The sequence below is a fragment of the Corythoichthys intestinalis genome, chromosome 3 (assembly GCF_030265065.1).
Source record: "Corythoichthys intestinalis isolate RoL2023-P3 chromosome 3, ASM3026506v1, whole genome shotgun sequence".
Classification (NCBI taxonomy): Eukaryota; Metazoa; Chordata; class Actinopteri; order Syngnathiformes; family Syngnathidae; genus Corythoichthys; species Corythoichthys intestinalis.
In genome coordinates this window covers 56,073,499-56,090,412 of record NC_080397.1, presented here as the reverse complement: position 1 = coordinate 56,090,412, position 16,914 = coordinate 56,073,499, and the positions used below count along the sequence as shown (strand labels likewise).

General features: G+C 40.7%; 1 long non-coding RNA gene across 2 annotated transcripts in view; it reads right to left on the bottom strand.

Moving 5' to 3' along the window:
- LOC130913243 (uncharacterized) overlaps window positions 1-16,914 on the bottom strand; it is a 47,073-nt gene that overhangs the window by 8,570 nt on the left and 21,589 nt on the right. For both annotated transcript variants that reach the window (XR_009062735.1, XR_009062734.1), the window contains exon 3: window positions 9,858-10,014. This is a non-coding gene — a long non-coding RNA (uncharacterized LOC130913243). The remainder of the gene's footprint in view (window positions 1-9,857; window positions 10,015-16,914) is intronic.

Below are 16,914 nucleotides of genomic sequence, written 5' to 3'. Positions count from 1 at the left end.
CCTGTGGTCTGGGGTGTGAATTGCAACCTGTCAAAATGACGGATGGGAAAATATTCGGTTAACGCGACCCCTGCTGTATATGTATTTAGGGCTGTCAAACGATTAAAAATTTTAATCGAGTTAATTACAGCTTAAATTAATCGTAATTTATCGCAATTCAAACCGTCTGTAAAATATGCCATATTTTTCTGTAAATTATATATAAATTCTGTAAAATAAATTGTTGGAATGGAAAGATAAGACACAAGATGGATATATACATTCAACATACGGTACATAAGGACTGTAGTGGGCATTTCACTCTACTGTCATTTAAATCGGGTCTATGCTGTCCTCACCCCGAAGCGTCTACTTTTTCCAAAGCTAGACAGTTAGTGAACGACGCCTCAATAATCAGACTTCTTCCTTTTTCATCTGATTTATTAATAAAATGGCCTCAAACCATTGTCCCCTTCAGACCGTCGTAAAACTACCCAAAAAAAGTACACAAGCATTGCATTAGCAACAACGTTAGCTTAGCACGCTATACAGGTTCACTAAACATAAACAAAAAGCGTCTCATACAAAGAATATAACATTTCGCTTACTAACGTAATATGTACATTCTTTACAACAACCATACTTACGGACAAATCATGTCCAAGGATCATATAAGCACAACATTACAACGTAGGCGTCAGCCCGAGACGTCGTGCAGCCATATTGAACTGGCAAGAAAAAAATAAACCATGTCGCAAAGTGACCACAAGAGTTCGCTGTTGGACAGCACAAAAAGCCTTGCCGTAAAACTTACCAAAGGCAGAGAATACTGTCTCAGCGGGACATGTGCGTTAATTGCGTCAAATATTTTAACGTGATTAATTTAAAAAATTAATTACCACGCGTTAACGCGATAATTTTGACAGCCCTAATACATATGGCGGAAAACACAGACAAGACTGAAAAAGCAGTTTCTGCTCTTGCACCCCTCTTGCAGAGAAACAGTTGTATTTTAAGCCAAAAAAAAACGTTTGTGTTTGATAGAACAATATGTCTATATGCTGCCATAGCAGATTCATGGCTTACAAAGCGCCCCAAACTATTTTTAATTTGCCCGTTTTACCCTGAAAACCCCCGTTTACAGACGTCGCGCAACCGTTTTTGTTTCAACCTAGCCACAAAAAGAAGGTAAGTAATTATATTTATTATTCAAAATGTCTCTAATTTTTAGCTTAGAATTATTAATTGATGTCTAATATTTGGTTTAAAAAAAGAAATATTTAATTAAAAAAAAGAAAACGACTTTAAAAAAAATATTCACTTGCATATTTTAAACTTTTACAAATTACGTCACAATGAAAAATTTGGCGTCTGTAAAAAAGTCACGAATATCTACCTCATAACTATTGCTTAACTCTATTTTTTTTGTTACTGTCGCATTTTCTTCGATATATTAGATGATAAATAATCGATCCAAACAAAGAAAATTTGAAAAATAACATTTAAAAGGGTAACTATATGAAAAAGAAAATCTCAACCACTCCTTGTTGTCTGCGATTTCTGCATCGCGACCCTTGCTATATCACAATGTTTCGCCCATAAAATCCCCCAAAAATCTGGCTGTGGCCATTCACAGCTGTGTCTTGACACTCATGATACATGCTCAATGGAGTTTTTGGATCGAAACAAGTTTGCAATAATATGTTGTTAAAATCGTGGCGTCTTTAATTCTGCTCTCACATGCTCTCGCCTCCAGATATGGTTTTGCTGTTTAAAAAAAATATTTTTTTCCAAAAATGCCCTCCAGTTCAAAATGTTTCCTCCCCCAGAAAATTGAGATTTTAAGCATTCCAATGATGTATCACACATGCATATCGGACAATTTTGAAATCTGGCCAAATTGGGGGTCTCAGAGCGGAACTTCAAGTCACTTGAGTGTTTTCCGCCATCTACATATTATTGTTTTGTTGTCTTTCTTTTCTCTATTGCTGACTGAGGGAATCGGCATTGAGGGTTCTGCCCTCCCGTTACATGTGTTGGGGAATAACGTATACTATGTAACTTAAAAAACAGGTTGCAGGAAAATATTTATGTGATGATAATTGAGAACTCGGGGTGGGATTTAATAAGTTTTCTTCGTCCCACTCCCTTTCAGGCATTTGTTTTGGTTTTGTTTCTTTTTTTCTTTTTTCTCTGTGTTTCTTGAAAGCAAAGAACTGAATTCGTGAAGATGAATAACTGCCTGAAATGAAATGAATAAAAAATAAATAAATAAAATAAAAATGGGCAGAAAACAAAATCGCATTGTGATAAATGGAATCAATTGAACTACCCCGACAGCAGGTGTGCCAGATCTGGCGTCAGCTCGCCAGAGCCGCATAGCAAACACGCCAGCTGAATGTCTGGGTAGCTACTTGCACCGTAGTTCTCACCAGAGAGCAGAAGTAGTTCTCGTGGACGTAGCCAATATATACAGTGCCTTGCAAAAGTATTCGGCCCCCTTGAATCTTGCAACCTTTCGCCACATTTCAGGCTTCAAACATAAAGATGAAATGAAATTTTTTTGTCAAGAATCAATAACAAGTGGGACACAATCGTGAAGTGGAACAACATTTATTGGATAATTTAAACTTTTTTAACAAATAAAAAACTGAAAAGTGGGGCATGCAATATTATTCGGCCCCTTCACTTTCAGTGCAGCAAACTCACTCCAGAAGTTCAGTGAGGATCTCTGAATGATCCAATGTTGTCCTAAATGACCGATGATGATAAATAGAATCTACCTGTGTGTAATCAAGTCTCCGTATAAATGCACCTGCTCTGTGATAGTCTCAGGGTTCTGTTTAAAGTGCAGAGAGCATTATGAAAACCAAGGAACACACCAGGCAGGTCCGAGATACTGTTGTGGAGAAGTTTAAAGCCGGATTTGGATACAAAAAGATTTCCCAAGCTTTAAACATCTCAAGTAGCTCTGTGCAAGCCATCATATTGAAATGGAAGGAGCATCAGACCACTGCAAATCTACCAAGACCTGGCCGTCCTTCCAAACTTTCTTCTCAAACAAGGAGAAAACTGATCAGAGATGCAGCCAAGAGGCCCATGATCACTCATCCAAGAGGCCCATGATCACTCTGGATGAACTGCAGAGATCTATAGCTGAGGTGGGAGAGTCTGTCCATAGGACAACAATCAGTCGTACACTGCACAAATCTGGCCTTTATGGAAGAGTGGCAAGAAGAAAGCCATTTCTCAAAGATATCCATAAAAAGTCTCGTTTAAAGTTTGCCACAAGCCACCTGGGAGACACACCAAACATGTGGAAGAAGGTGCTCTGGTCAGATGAAACCAAAATTGAACTTTTTGGCCACAATGCAAAACGATATGTTTGGCGTAAAAGCAACACAGCTCATCACCCTGAACACACCATCCCCACTGTCAAACATGGTGGTGGCAGCATCATGGTTTGGGCCTGCTTTTCTTCAGCAGGGACAGGGAATATGGTTAAAATTGATGGGAAGATGGATGCAGCCAAATACAGGAAGATTCTGGAAGAAAACCTCTTGGTATCTGCACAAGACCTGAGACTGGGACGGAGATTTATCTTCCAACAGGACAATGATCCAAAACATAAAGCCAAATCTACAATGGAATGGTTCAAAAATAAACGTATCCAGGTGTTAGAATGGCCAAGTCAAAGTCCAGACCTGAATCCAATTGAGAATCTGTGGAAAGAGCTGAAGACTGCTGTTCACAAACACTCTCCATCCAACCTCACTGAGCTCGAGCTGTTTTGCAAGGAAAAATGGGCAAGAATGTCAGTCTCTCGATGTGCAAAACTGATAGAAACATACCCCAAGCGACTTGCAGCTGTAATTGAAGCAAAAGGTGGCGCCACAAAGTATTAACGCAAGGGGGCCTTTTCAGCTTTTTATTTGTTAAAAAAGTTGAAATTATCCAATAAATTTTGTTCCACTTCACGATTGTGTCCCACTTGTTGTTGATTCTTGACAAAAAATTTAAATTTTATATCTTTATGTTTGAAGCCTGAAATGTGGCGAAAGGTTGCAAGGTTCAAGGGGGCTGAATACTTTTGCAAGGCACTGTATATGGCGGAAAACACTCAGTTGAATTTAAGTTCCGCTCTAAGACCCCAATTTGTCCAAATTTCAAAATTGTCCGATTTGCACGTGTGATATATCATTGGAAAGCTTAAAATCTCAATGTTTGGGGGGAAGAAAAATTTTGAACAGCGGGGCTTTTTAAAAATATATTGGGTGGAAAACACAAACAAAACTGGAAAAGCAGTTTCTGCTCTTGCAACCCTCTATAAAATAAACTGCTGTATTTTAAGCCAAAACAACTTTTGTGTTTGATAGAACAATATGTCTATATGCTGCCATAGCAGATTCATGGCCCATTAAGCCCCGAAGTATTTTTAATTTGTCCCTTTTACCCTGGAAACCCCCGTTTACAGACATCGTGCAACCGCTTTTGCTTCAACCCAGCCATAAAAAGAATATTTATTATTCAAAATGTCTGTAATTTTTTCTGATTATTCAATGTCCAATACTTCCTTTTAAAAAAAAGAACAAGACTTAAAATAATTATTCACTTGCATATTTTGAACTTTTAAACAAATTACTTCAGAATTAAAAAATTGGTGTCTTTAAAAAAAGTCACAGATATCTGCCTCATAACTATCAGTTAATATTATTTTTTTTGTTACTTTCGCATTTTCCCCAATATGTTAGATGATAAATTATCGATCAAAACAAAGGAAAAAAAAAAAAAAAACCTTTATTCGGGTAAAATATAAAAAAAGAACATCTCAACCACTCCTTGATGTCTGCGATTTCTGCATCTTGACCCTTGTTATATTACCATGTTTCACTCATAAAATTCCCAAAAAATCCAGCCGTGGCCATTCACAGCTTTGTCTTGACACTCGGTGATACATGCTACATGGAGTTTTAATAATTCGTTAAATTCGTGGCGTCTGTAAATCTGCTCTCGCGTGCTCTCACCTCCAGATAGGATTTTGCTGTTTAAAAAAAAAAAAAGCCTTCCTGCTCAAAAATTTTCTTCCCCCAGAAAAGTGAGATTTTAAGCTTTCCAATGATGTATCACACATGCATATTGGACAATTTTAAAAGTTGGCCAAATTGGGGGTTTCAGAGTGGAACTTCAAGTGAGTGTTTTCCGCCATATATTTTTCAAACAGCAAAACCTTTACTGGAGGTGAGAGCACGCGAGAGCAGAATTAAAGACGCCAAGATTTTAACGAGATATTATCGCGTACTTACCTTGTTTCGATCCAAAAACTCCATAAAGCATGTATCATCGAGTGTCAAGACAAAGATGTGAATGGCCACAGCTGGATTTTTTCGGGATTTTATGGGTGAAACATGGTAATATAACAAGGGTCGCGATGCAGAAATCGCATGAAGGAGTGGTCGAGATTTTCATTTTCATATATTTACCCTCTTAAACATGTTTTTTCAATTCATTTTTTGCTTTGCTTGAGTGTTTTTATTTTGGCTGCCTATCGTCTTAGATAACCTTCGAGTTTGTAGACGACCGGCTGTCACGGACTCCTTTTGTTATTTCTTCTATCCCGCGATCGCGTGTTATTTTTTGTTTGCAATCATTAAACCCTTGTACGTATCCCACGCTTGCTGTCTGCTTCGAGTTCCAACCTTGTTTTCGCATTTGCGGACGCTAACAATTGTAATAATAATTACCACAGCATCCAGTCTCTCTATTAGCCTCCTTTTTTCGGGAGGGGGGACTCCCTTATTTCTATTTCTGAAAGGTGGCAACCCTACTTTGGAAACAGTTCCCAAATTACTGCGGCATTTCTTTCAGTGAAACACAATAAAAGTAAAGTAGACGTAGTGAAGTGACCAGAGATTGTTGCTCCGGTCCAGCCCCCTTCCTCTGGATACCACTCCGGCTCTTGCAGGCTCAAACTCGTTGTGTTCGTTCACATTTCGTCTTTAAATGTTTTATCAGGTTCGAGGTATTGAAATTGGCCGATTTAACTCCACATCTCGAAACTTTCAGGCCGCAAATCTTGCATGCAGTTATTGATTTTAATTGACGGGATTTCTGTTTTGAAATACTTCCCGACCGCCGCCATTTCTCCTGGTTTGTGTTTTCTCCATATAAAAAAGCGGCCTTGTCATTGGTTAGGAGTGGCCCGCTCTCATTGGTCTGGAGCAGGCCAATAGCGATAGCTGCTTGGTGCTCACGTGTCATCACACAACACAGAGAGAGTGTAGTGAGCGGCAGGTGGAAAAAAAAAATGCTGCGGTCAAATGTTATAATAATGGACCGGTAAATAGTATCGTGGCCTTCTTTGTTGGTACTCGCCGATACCACCATTTTGGGCTGGATTGGCGCCCCCTGCCGATACCAGTATCGGTGCATCTGTAATATATATATATCAGGGGTCGCGTTAACCGAATATTTTCCGTCGTTGACCGTTTTTTTAAAACGGTGACGGAAAAAAACAAGTCCATCTGTAATTTTGACAGGTTGCAATTCACACCCCAGACCACAGGGCGGCGAGTGAGCATATTAATTAGCTATTGTCTCTCCTGATGCATGACGTCTTTGGCCTTACTCGGAAAAATGTCAAGGCAACTGAGTGTCCCAAGTTTCTTCAAAAAGCCCCAAAACGACGATGTTGTTGATAAAAGAGGTGAAAAAAGGGGGACTGATGCAGTGGAGGATGAAGGACAGCCTCTGCAGCAATCCCACTTGAGACATTTGATTAGGCACAAGCAGGCACTCAATGGCGTACCGCACGCAGGCTATTTTTAGACCGTGACGTCGCATCGTAAAGCGGAAGTAAAGCCGAAGTGGGACATTATAGACCCGCCCTCGCATAGACCCAACGTAAAAAGTGCTACTTTTCTCCGGTAATCTTTCAAAAACGAACATGCTGATCACGCATTGCTTTATTGGAACTTGTAGAAACGATTAGACATTATGACACATGAAGGATGTTTTCTTCATACGTTTCCGGAACCAAAAACTAGGGAGGAAAAAATGTGAAGACCGAATCAACTTGCGCCGACTTTAACACCAGCTCGGCGAATCCATTCACGTTTCATATGCAGTAAACATTATGTTGGGTGGGCATGGTCTTCCAGAGGACAAAGAGCTAAGCCATTTTTATATTTTTAACTTATTTTTTTAGCGTAGCGTAGTGCTTCTGTCTGACAATGAATGACCTGAAAAGAATTACAATGGTATTCGACTGCCACTGATACCGTTTCTGTTATATGTATAGAAAAACAACTTTAGTAAAGGGGAAGTGTAAATAAATAATAGGATTAAGATATGTTATCAATGAAAAAATTACAAGTGTTCGTTGGCTGTCACTGAGTAGCATTTGCGATCGCTACACCAAGCTAACTAAATTACCCCCAAGAACGGTAAGAGACGTAGGACAACCTGAGGATATATAAGAAAGACAGGGCTGATGGTAAAGGATAGCTTGTTGAAACAGGAGAATATCCTTGTCAGTCGCGTCGATAAAAAAGCTAAAGCTATGCTTAGGTCGGCTCGTTTTTTATGTCTTTTTCAACCTTCGACACTAACTTCCACATCTTTGCCAGTCAATTTGGCACCAGGCGCATCATTTTCGGAGAGAATTGGTAGGCTTAGCGCTGTAAACATCTCCTTCGTACACGATTTCCATTCATTTCCTATTAGGGACAAACGGTGGCTTGTCCCTACTTAGCAAGAGTAGCTAATGTCATGAGTATTAATGAGTGGAAGTGACGTGTTGCTTGCGGTACGCCGTTCAAGTCCATGCGCACCAGGAAGAAGGTGTGGAGACTGCGTTCAGGCCACAGCAGGTGAACTGTTAATTTCCTTGTTCCATATGTAGCCTACCTACTGGGGCGAAGAAAAAGTTACATATTCATCTGCTTGATGTGTGATGGCACGGTGTGGATTCTCTGTTAAGCTTGTTCGGATAGAATATTAATTAAAAATGAATGAAAACTAAATACTAGTGAATATGTCATTATCATTTCAAAAATTTAATTGACGGGTAAAAATAGATTATGACCGGATTTTTATGACCCAGTCAGTCAAAATGACAGACAACGAAAAAGTCTAGCGCAACCTCTGATATATATATATATATATATACATATATATATATATTTTTTAATAGAGACAGTGCACTTCGATGAACATCTAAAAGATGCCTCAAAATCTCCAGGAAGTGATCCGAATTCAACAGGAAATGAACCAAAATGCCGCAAAGTTAACTTCTAAGCTGTCATTGACATGCTATAGACCCTACTCACGTGGCGTCACAGCCACGCCCCCGCGCCATGTTGTCCGTCTACTCGTCATGTTAACGCATTACCGCTTCGTAAATTCCTCCTATTATGGCGTTTTTCTGCTCGTTAACATTATTAATCAAAATGGTGAAGGTGTGTGTTGCGGTCGGTTGCAAAAACAGAGAAGATAGACGGAGAGACTTGAAGTTTTTACCGTATTCCGAGAGACCCGGAGAGAAGAGCGAGATGGACTGCTGCAATGCGACGAGAAAACTGGGCTCCAAACGATTATGTAGTAGTCATTTTATCTGGTAAGATGCATTTAATCTATGTTTAGAGGGTTTTGGGCTGACAACCACAATTAAGATCATTGCTAGGCTAATTGCCGACAACATACCGTTTCAAATTCAGGATGCTTATTTCTTCCACCATCTTTATTTTTTGAATAATATTTAGCAGGTAACAGGTGAAAGAAGCTGGCCTCGTCTATGGATCATCGGTTAAACGGGTGTCCAAACTTTTTGCAAAGGGGGCCTGATTTGGTGTAGTAAAAATGTGGAGGGCTACCTGGGCTGATTTACGTAGAACAATACATTTAAAGAAATTTTAGCAAGCCCTTCTGTGTGTCATATTTGCTTTATTATTTTTTTTTTTATTATATAATTTTAACAATCTCGCCTTTGTGGCATTGTCTTTCGACCCTCAGGCTCTTGCGAAATACTGCTGCTGTGAAATTAAATTAGCTTCAAGTTGCTTGAATTTCTCGTTGCGTATCTTCCGCGACTGTCTCTTTGCAAATGAGGCGGACACAGTTGTGTATTTTATTGAAGAAATAGTCCAATATGCACCTATGACGCGTCGCAGTCACCTTTTTAAAAAAAAAAAAACATTTTATTGATCGTCGCCATTTTAGAAAATTGGAAGTAAAGGGTCACACGGGGTAATGTAATGTTGCTTAGAGTGCTGCTCTTAAAGTTTTTCAAACTTTTGTGAGAATAGGCTGATTTTGTGTGGACAAGATAGTTGTAGATATCAGGGTAGAATATGGCAGGCAGAGAGGGCGAAGACAGCGGGTCGAAAAATATCGATTTAGGCATCAAATATGGATCTGGCGAATGGATAGACTGAAGCTTTTCCACATAATGCCTTTTATGCAACGCGTCCAATGAGTTTACAGCGTCAGATAACACCGGGGCTTCCATGAATTGCTCTATAACTTGCACGACTAATTGAAAACAATGAGAATAGGTCTAAAAAATGACGGACAATATGCGGCCGGATACAGTGACACGTCATTTTGTGACGTAGGTGAGTAGGGTCTATAGACGTGCAGTCCGTTTGAACTGGGATGGATGGCAGAAAATATTCATCCATTCGTTGCCACCCTCCCGCTTCAAATGGACTGGACGTCTACTCGTGATGAACTTATTGGAATTCACCGCAGAAGAATGAAAAGAGGTTGTTTTTCTTTGTTGTAGAAATTCGTTAAATGATTTCCTGACCCATGTATTGGATGTGGCACACATTTTTTTTTTGGGATTGAAACGTAAACTTTAAACTGGTGTATGTACTCACCTCAAGTCACACTGAAGCATTCCTGTTTTGCGCCTCAGGTTAGATATAACCACACCAGCGGACAAAACCACTGCTCCAAGCATCATGTTGATACTAGTCCCCAGGCGACGTTCCAGAAAACTGATGGATCTCCCGACATAACTGTCAGACGGCACTGCTACAACGAGAGCACAAACTTTGGCGGTGATTGCACATTGTACTGATCATAAATCAAATGCGAATTAAAGTGATCTGTCATAGATCAAGGACGCCCAGAAAATACGCCGGTCTATAGGTACTGATCTTCATCCCAACCGCTTCACACTCGACTGCGAACCGCTCCAGTGAGAGTTGGAAGTCACGGTTTGATGAAGCCAACAGCACCACATCATCTGAGGCCACCAAACCGGACCCCTTCAACGCTTGGCTGCGCCTAGAAATTCTGTCCATAAAAATTATGACCAGAATCAGTGACAAAGGGCAGCCTTGGCAGAGTCCAACCCTCACTCGGAATGAATTCGACTTACTGTCGGCAATGCGGACTTAAAGAGCATATGAGACGAGAAAAAAAGTCTTAAATGGCATTATTATGTGAATTAGAATCATATTTGGAGACGATTTGACTATATACAACAATTTAGCAAAGCACAGATGATGAGAAATTAGTCTTTTAATCTGCCGGTTAGCCACGCCTACCATTATAGGGCTTTAGCGTCCCCAACAGGTGGATGACGTCAGCGGTAGACTATGCTCATCGGTTTTACTATTCAGCCCATTGAGGGGGAATTATTCAGAACGAGGCAAACGCGACGAAGAGAGCCGCAAAATGTCATTGTTTCTGTCTCTTTACTTCAATATTTTTACAGGATATTCTTTTTATCCAAGTATTTTCCCCAATTGCTAAATAAATGGCATGGTCATGACAAATAACAGTCTTGTGCTGAATGGAATATGAAATAATAAAAATGCATTTATTCAGGACGACATGGCAAAATTACTCCATAATGGTCAAAACTGTCGACTTCACCTTTACTGTCGCACCTCCCGAACGATATTTTATGACACCTAAATCGGACATATGTCATTTCCCTTCCCCGGCTTCGGAGAATGTAAACAAACCAAAAAGCGTGACAGCTAGCCGACATGCTAACCCGAACAGAGTGATGTTTCAAAGTCTTCGAAGCGGAAAATCACACATACAGTGTATTCGGCCCCCTTGAATCTTGCAATCTTTCGCCACATTTCAGGCTTCAAACATAAAGATATGAAATTTAATTGTTTTGTCAAGAATCAACAAGTGGGACACAATCGTGAAGTGGAACAACATTTATTAGATAATTTAAACTTTTTTAACAAATAAAAAACTGAAAAGTGGGGCGTGCAATGTTATTCGGCCCCCTTGCGTTAATACTTTGTAGCGCCACCTTTTGCTCCAATTACAGCTGCAAGTCGCTTGGGGTATGTTTCTATCAGTTTTGCACATCGAGAGACTGACATTCTTGCCCATTCTTCCTTGCAAAACACCTCGAGCTCAGTGAGGTTGGATGGAGAGTGTTTGTGAACAGCAGTCTTCAGCTCTTTCCACAGATTCTCGATTGGATTCAGGTCTGGACTTTGACTTGGCCATTCTAACACCTGGATACGTTTATTTTTTAACCATTCCATTGTAGGTTTGGCTTTATGTTTTGGATCATTGTCCTGTTAGAAGATAAATCTCCGTCCCAGTCTCAGGTCTTGTGCAGATACCAACAGGTTTTCTTCCAGAATGTTCCTGTATTTGGCTGCATCCATCTTCCCGTCAATTTTAACCATCTTCCCTGTCCCTGCTGAAGAAAAGCAGGCCCAAACCATGATGCTCCCACCACCATGTTTGACAGTGGGGATGGTGTGTTCAGGGTGATGAGCTGTGTTGCTTTTACGCCAAACATATCGTTTTGCATTGTGGCCAAAACGTTCAATTTTGGTTTCATCTGACCAGAGCACCTTCTTCCACATGTTTGGTGTGTCTCCCAGGTGGCTTGTGGCAAACTTTAAACGAGACTTTTTATGGATATCTTTGAGAAATGGCTTTCTCCTTGCCACTCTTCCATAAAGGCCAGATTTGTGCAGTGTACGACTGATTGTTGTCCTATGGACAGACTCTCCCACCTCAGCTGTAGATCTCTGCAGTTCATCCAGAGTGATCATGGGCCTCTTGGCTGCATCTCTGATCAGTTTTCTCCTTGTTTGAGAAGAAAGTTTCGAAGGACGGCCGGGTCTTGGTAGATTTGCAGTGGTCTGATGCTCCTTCCATTTCAATATGATGGCTTGCACAGTGCTCCTTGAGATGTTTAAAGCTTGGGAAATCTTTTTGTATTCAAATCCGGCTTTAAACTTCTCCACAACAGTATCTCGGACCTGCCTGGTGTGTTCCTTGGTTTTCATAATGCTCTCTGCACTTTAAACAGAACCCTGAGACTATCACAGAGCAGGTGCATTTATACGGAGACTTGATTACACACAGGTGGATTCTTTTTATCATCATCGGTCATTTAGGACAACATTGGATCATTCAGAGATCCTCACTGAACTTCTGGAGTGAGTTTGCTGCACTGAAAGTAAAGGGGCCGAATAATATTGCACGCCGCACTTTTCAGTTTTTTATTTGTTACAAAAGTTTAAATTATCCAATAAATGTTGTTCCACTTCACGATTGTGTCCCACTTGTTGTTGATTCTTGACAAAAAAATTAAATTTCATATCTTTATGTTTGAAGCCTGAAATGTGGCGAAAGGTTGCAAAATTCAAGGGGGCCGAATACTTTTGCAAGGCACTGTAACTATCCTGGATTATTTGACATGACGACCCGGTTGTCTAATGTCGTCGCGGATCGGCAAACCGCCCGGCGGAGAGGAATTTACAGTTCGTTCCCCGGAGGAGGGTGGCTGGAGTTGTTGTGCAGCTAACGGGCTGCTGCTAATGACCATTAGGACAGCTTTTTACATGCCTATCAATGATCAAACGTAAGTAGTCCTTCATTTAAAGGAAGTTTGTAGTGCTGACTTTGTAATAGCTGTATTCGTATTTGACATAATACAAAACAAGATGTTTACTCACTTCCTCGTAAGTCCAATGGTCCCACAGTAAATATCCACGGTGAATGGGAACCTTTTGAAACTCCAAAAAGGCGCATACGCCTCTCCCTCATACAGAATGATTTTTCTGCAGCCGTTTGGCTGGCGTGATGCGAAAAATAAACGTATTAATCCGCAAAATCAGCTGCATCATTCGTCCCCATACACAACAGTACGCTGTATAGTGAAGAGGATGTCTTCTACCGTACACGTCACAGCGCCCTCCTCCTCAATGCATGACCGAAGCCGGAAGTCACTCATTTTCCTGGCGCGGGATTCAAAAAAACTAAATAAATATAGCGATCGCTTCCACACACATCCAAGCGGTCCATATCATTCAGGAGCATAAAATACCGCGTGTATTATGAAATAAACATGCTTTTTCGTGTCACAGGCACTTTAAGTCTGGCACCGGTGTCCTGCCAAAATGTCCTACATAGGTGAAACGTGCTACATGAGGCGAATTTGACACACAAAGTACTACAGTGCGTTTTCAACTTGTTTTGTTTAGATGTATACAGGCATAAATAATGTACCCCCCCAAAAATGAGGGTGCAGTACTGGTCCACGGTTCCACGGCGGGGAGGAAAACTCCACTGCTCCTCCTGAATCCGAGATTCGACCTCCCCAACGGACTAGTGTTGTCAGTTACTGTAATCTGATTACTTAGCGAGTAATCTAACGCGTTAATTTTTCCACACCAGTAATCTGATTAGTTTCCTTAGTGTCTCTGCATTACTATTTTTTTCATTGCCTCATAACGTATGTAGAATGAAGAATATTGTAGTCATGTACGAAGAGCATTTTGAATAGAAAATGCTCAAATAAAAGGTTCCCCATACGTGTTTCCATGACAACCTCTTAGCTATTTCCTGTTTTGGTCCCGCGTCACATGTGTTGTGGGCAGTGTTGTTAATTTTACTTTAAAAAAGTAATTAATTACAGTTACAAATGACTTCTCCCAAAATGTAATTGCGTTAGTAACCTGAATGTAAGAGTAATTAGTTACTTGGCAAAGTAACTAGTGATCATTTTATTTTTTTTCTCAAAAAAAACAAAAAAAAAAAAACAGGTCACGCAATGTGAAGTTTAAAGGGTTTGGGGGACAATTGGCCCTAGCCAATTATTTACCCTCCACTTAACTAGACACAAGGGTACTCGATAGTAACCTTTGCTATGTGTGGAAGTCATTTAAAATTTTGAATCAACCGTTAAAGTTGTTAAAATTGCTCCCGTTATTGCATTAGTTCCCTTTTGTCTACTTTAAACATGTGTAAGTTTTAAAACTGTTTCATCATTTAAAGATAAGTTAAGATTTTTCCGATTTAGGAGCATTTTAGATTTAAAAAAAAAAAAAAAAAAAAAAAAGGTTACTTAGGTTCGCTAGGAAGGATCTCTACATCAGAGCCTTCCTGAGAGGTCTACTGCTTTAAAATGGCGGCTGTTTACTAACGCATGTAGTCCTTAAAGAGCATATGACACGAGAAAAAAAGTCTTAAATGGCATTATTATGTGAATTAGAATCATATTTTGAGACGATTCGACTGTATACAACCATTTAGCAAAGCGCAGATGACGAGAAATTACTAAATTAGTCTTTTAATCTGCCGGTTAGCCACGCCTACCATTATAGGGCTTTAGCGTCCCCAACAGGTGGATGACGTCAGCGGTAGACTATGCTCATCGGTTTTACTATTCAGCCCATTGAGGGGGAATTATTCAGAACGAGGAAAACGCGACGAAGAGCCGCAAAATGTCATTGTTTCAGTCTCTCTACTCCAATATTTTTACAGGATATTCTTTTTATCCAAGTATTTTTCCCCAATAGCTATATAAATGGCTTGAGAAGGACCAGTCAGCCCATTGAGGGGGAATTATTCAGAACGAGGAAAACGCGACGAAGAGAGCCGCACAATGTCATTGTTTCAGTCTCTCTACTACAATATTTTTACAGGATATTCTTTTTATCCAAGTATTTTTCCCCAATAGCTATATAAATGGCATGGTCATGACAAATAACAGTCTTGTGCTAAATGGAATATGAAATCATAGAAATGCATTTATTCAGGACGACATAGCAAAATTACTCCATAATGGTCAAAACTGTCGACTTCACCTTCACTGTCGCACCTCCCGAACGATATTTTATGACACCTAAATCGGACATATGTCATTTCCCTTCCCCGGCTTCGGAGAATGTAAACAAACCAAAAGGCGTGACAGCTAGCCAACATGCTAACCCGAACAGAGTGATGTTTCAAAGTCTTCGAAGCGAAAAATCACACATAACGAGCCTGGATTTATTGACACGACGACTGGGTTGTCGATTGTCTTCGCCGGATCAGCAAACTGCCCGGCGGAGAGCAATTTACAGTTCGTTCCCCGGAGGGTGGCTGCAGTTGTTGTGCAGCTAACTTGCTGCTAATGTGCGTGAGTAGAGCTTTTTACATGCCTATCAATGATCAAACGTAAGTAGTCCTTTATTTAAAGAAAGTTTGTAGTGTTTACTTTGTAGTCACTGTATTCGTATTTGACATAGTACAAAACAAGATGTTTACTCACTTCCTCATAAGTCCAATGGTCCCACAGTAAATATCCACGGTGAATGGGAACCTTTTGAAACTCCAAAAAGGCGTATACACCTCTCCCTCATACAAAATGATTTTTCTGCAGCCGTTTGGCTGGCGTGATGCGAAAAATAAACGTATTCATCCGCAAAATCAGCTGAATCCTTCGTCCTCATACACAACAGTAAGCTGTATAATGAAGAGGACGTCTTCTACCGTACACGTCACAGCGCCCTCCTCCTCAATGCAAGACCGAAGCCGGAAGTCACTCATTTTCCTGGCGTGGGATTCAAAAAACTAAATAAATATAGCGATCGCTTCCACACACATCCAAGCGGTCCATATCATTCAGGAGCATAAAATACCGCGTGTATTATGAAATAAACATGCTTTTTCGTGTCACAGGCACTTTAAAATATGTTGCTAATGCAGCTGTGTCTGTAATCTGCATCTAGTTCTATAATATGATATCTACCGTGTCATGTGGGCGTTGTTTGTCGGCCACCTAGCATCGCGGTTGCAACGGCGTCTTCCCCACTCCTGCTCTGCTCTCTCGTCTCCATGAGTCCGTTTCAGAGTTTTTTTATTCAACCAACTTAGTAACGCATAGTAACGCACGCCTTTCCTGCCTCAGTAACGGTAACGGCGTTGCCAAGATGAGAAAAGTAATTAATTAGATTACTCATAACTGAAAAAAATAACGCCGTTAGTAACGCCGTTATATTCTAACGCCGTTATTAACAACACTGGTTGTGGGACTGAAGGCATGGGCCAGGTGGGTGGACATTCGAGCAGAGTGTTGAGACGTTGCGAGGGAATGTTGATCTGTGGATATCGGTGAATGAAGGTGGGTATCAGCAAAAGGTTGGAACCCCTGCATGCGCGGCCATTTCGTAGCTTTGCCGTGGCAACGACGGGCAGTCATCGCTCCAAGTTGGTAAGCTTTGTTTACATCAAATGCGTGTTGCAAATTTATGCCGTGAGGTGATGTGTTCGTTTAGCATCTGTGGGATGTGTTGTAAGTCCGATTGAGTGTAAATAGGTTAGTTGCCGCCACGTTTTGCGGCTAAATTGACCGCGTGTGCGTTGAAAGGAGTACTTCCGGGTTGTGCACGCGCATCCGCGCCCGCCACCACCTATGCAATTTTGTGCAGTCAGTTTGCATTGTTTTGCATTAGCACTGATATGCTGTTAACTAGAGGCAGGGGCGGACTGGTAATCTGTAGCTTCTGGAGGATCACAGAACGGCCGGTGCTCTGGACGGCCGGCTGCCGCCATACATACATCACTAGCCACGTTTACATGCTGACTTTTATTCATACCGATTCAAATCATTCCAAATGGAAATTTCACATCAGCTGTTTACATGTCACTTCATCTATTCCGATCCAGCGTTTA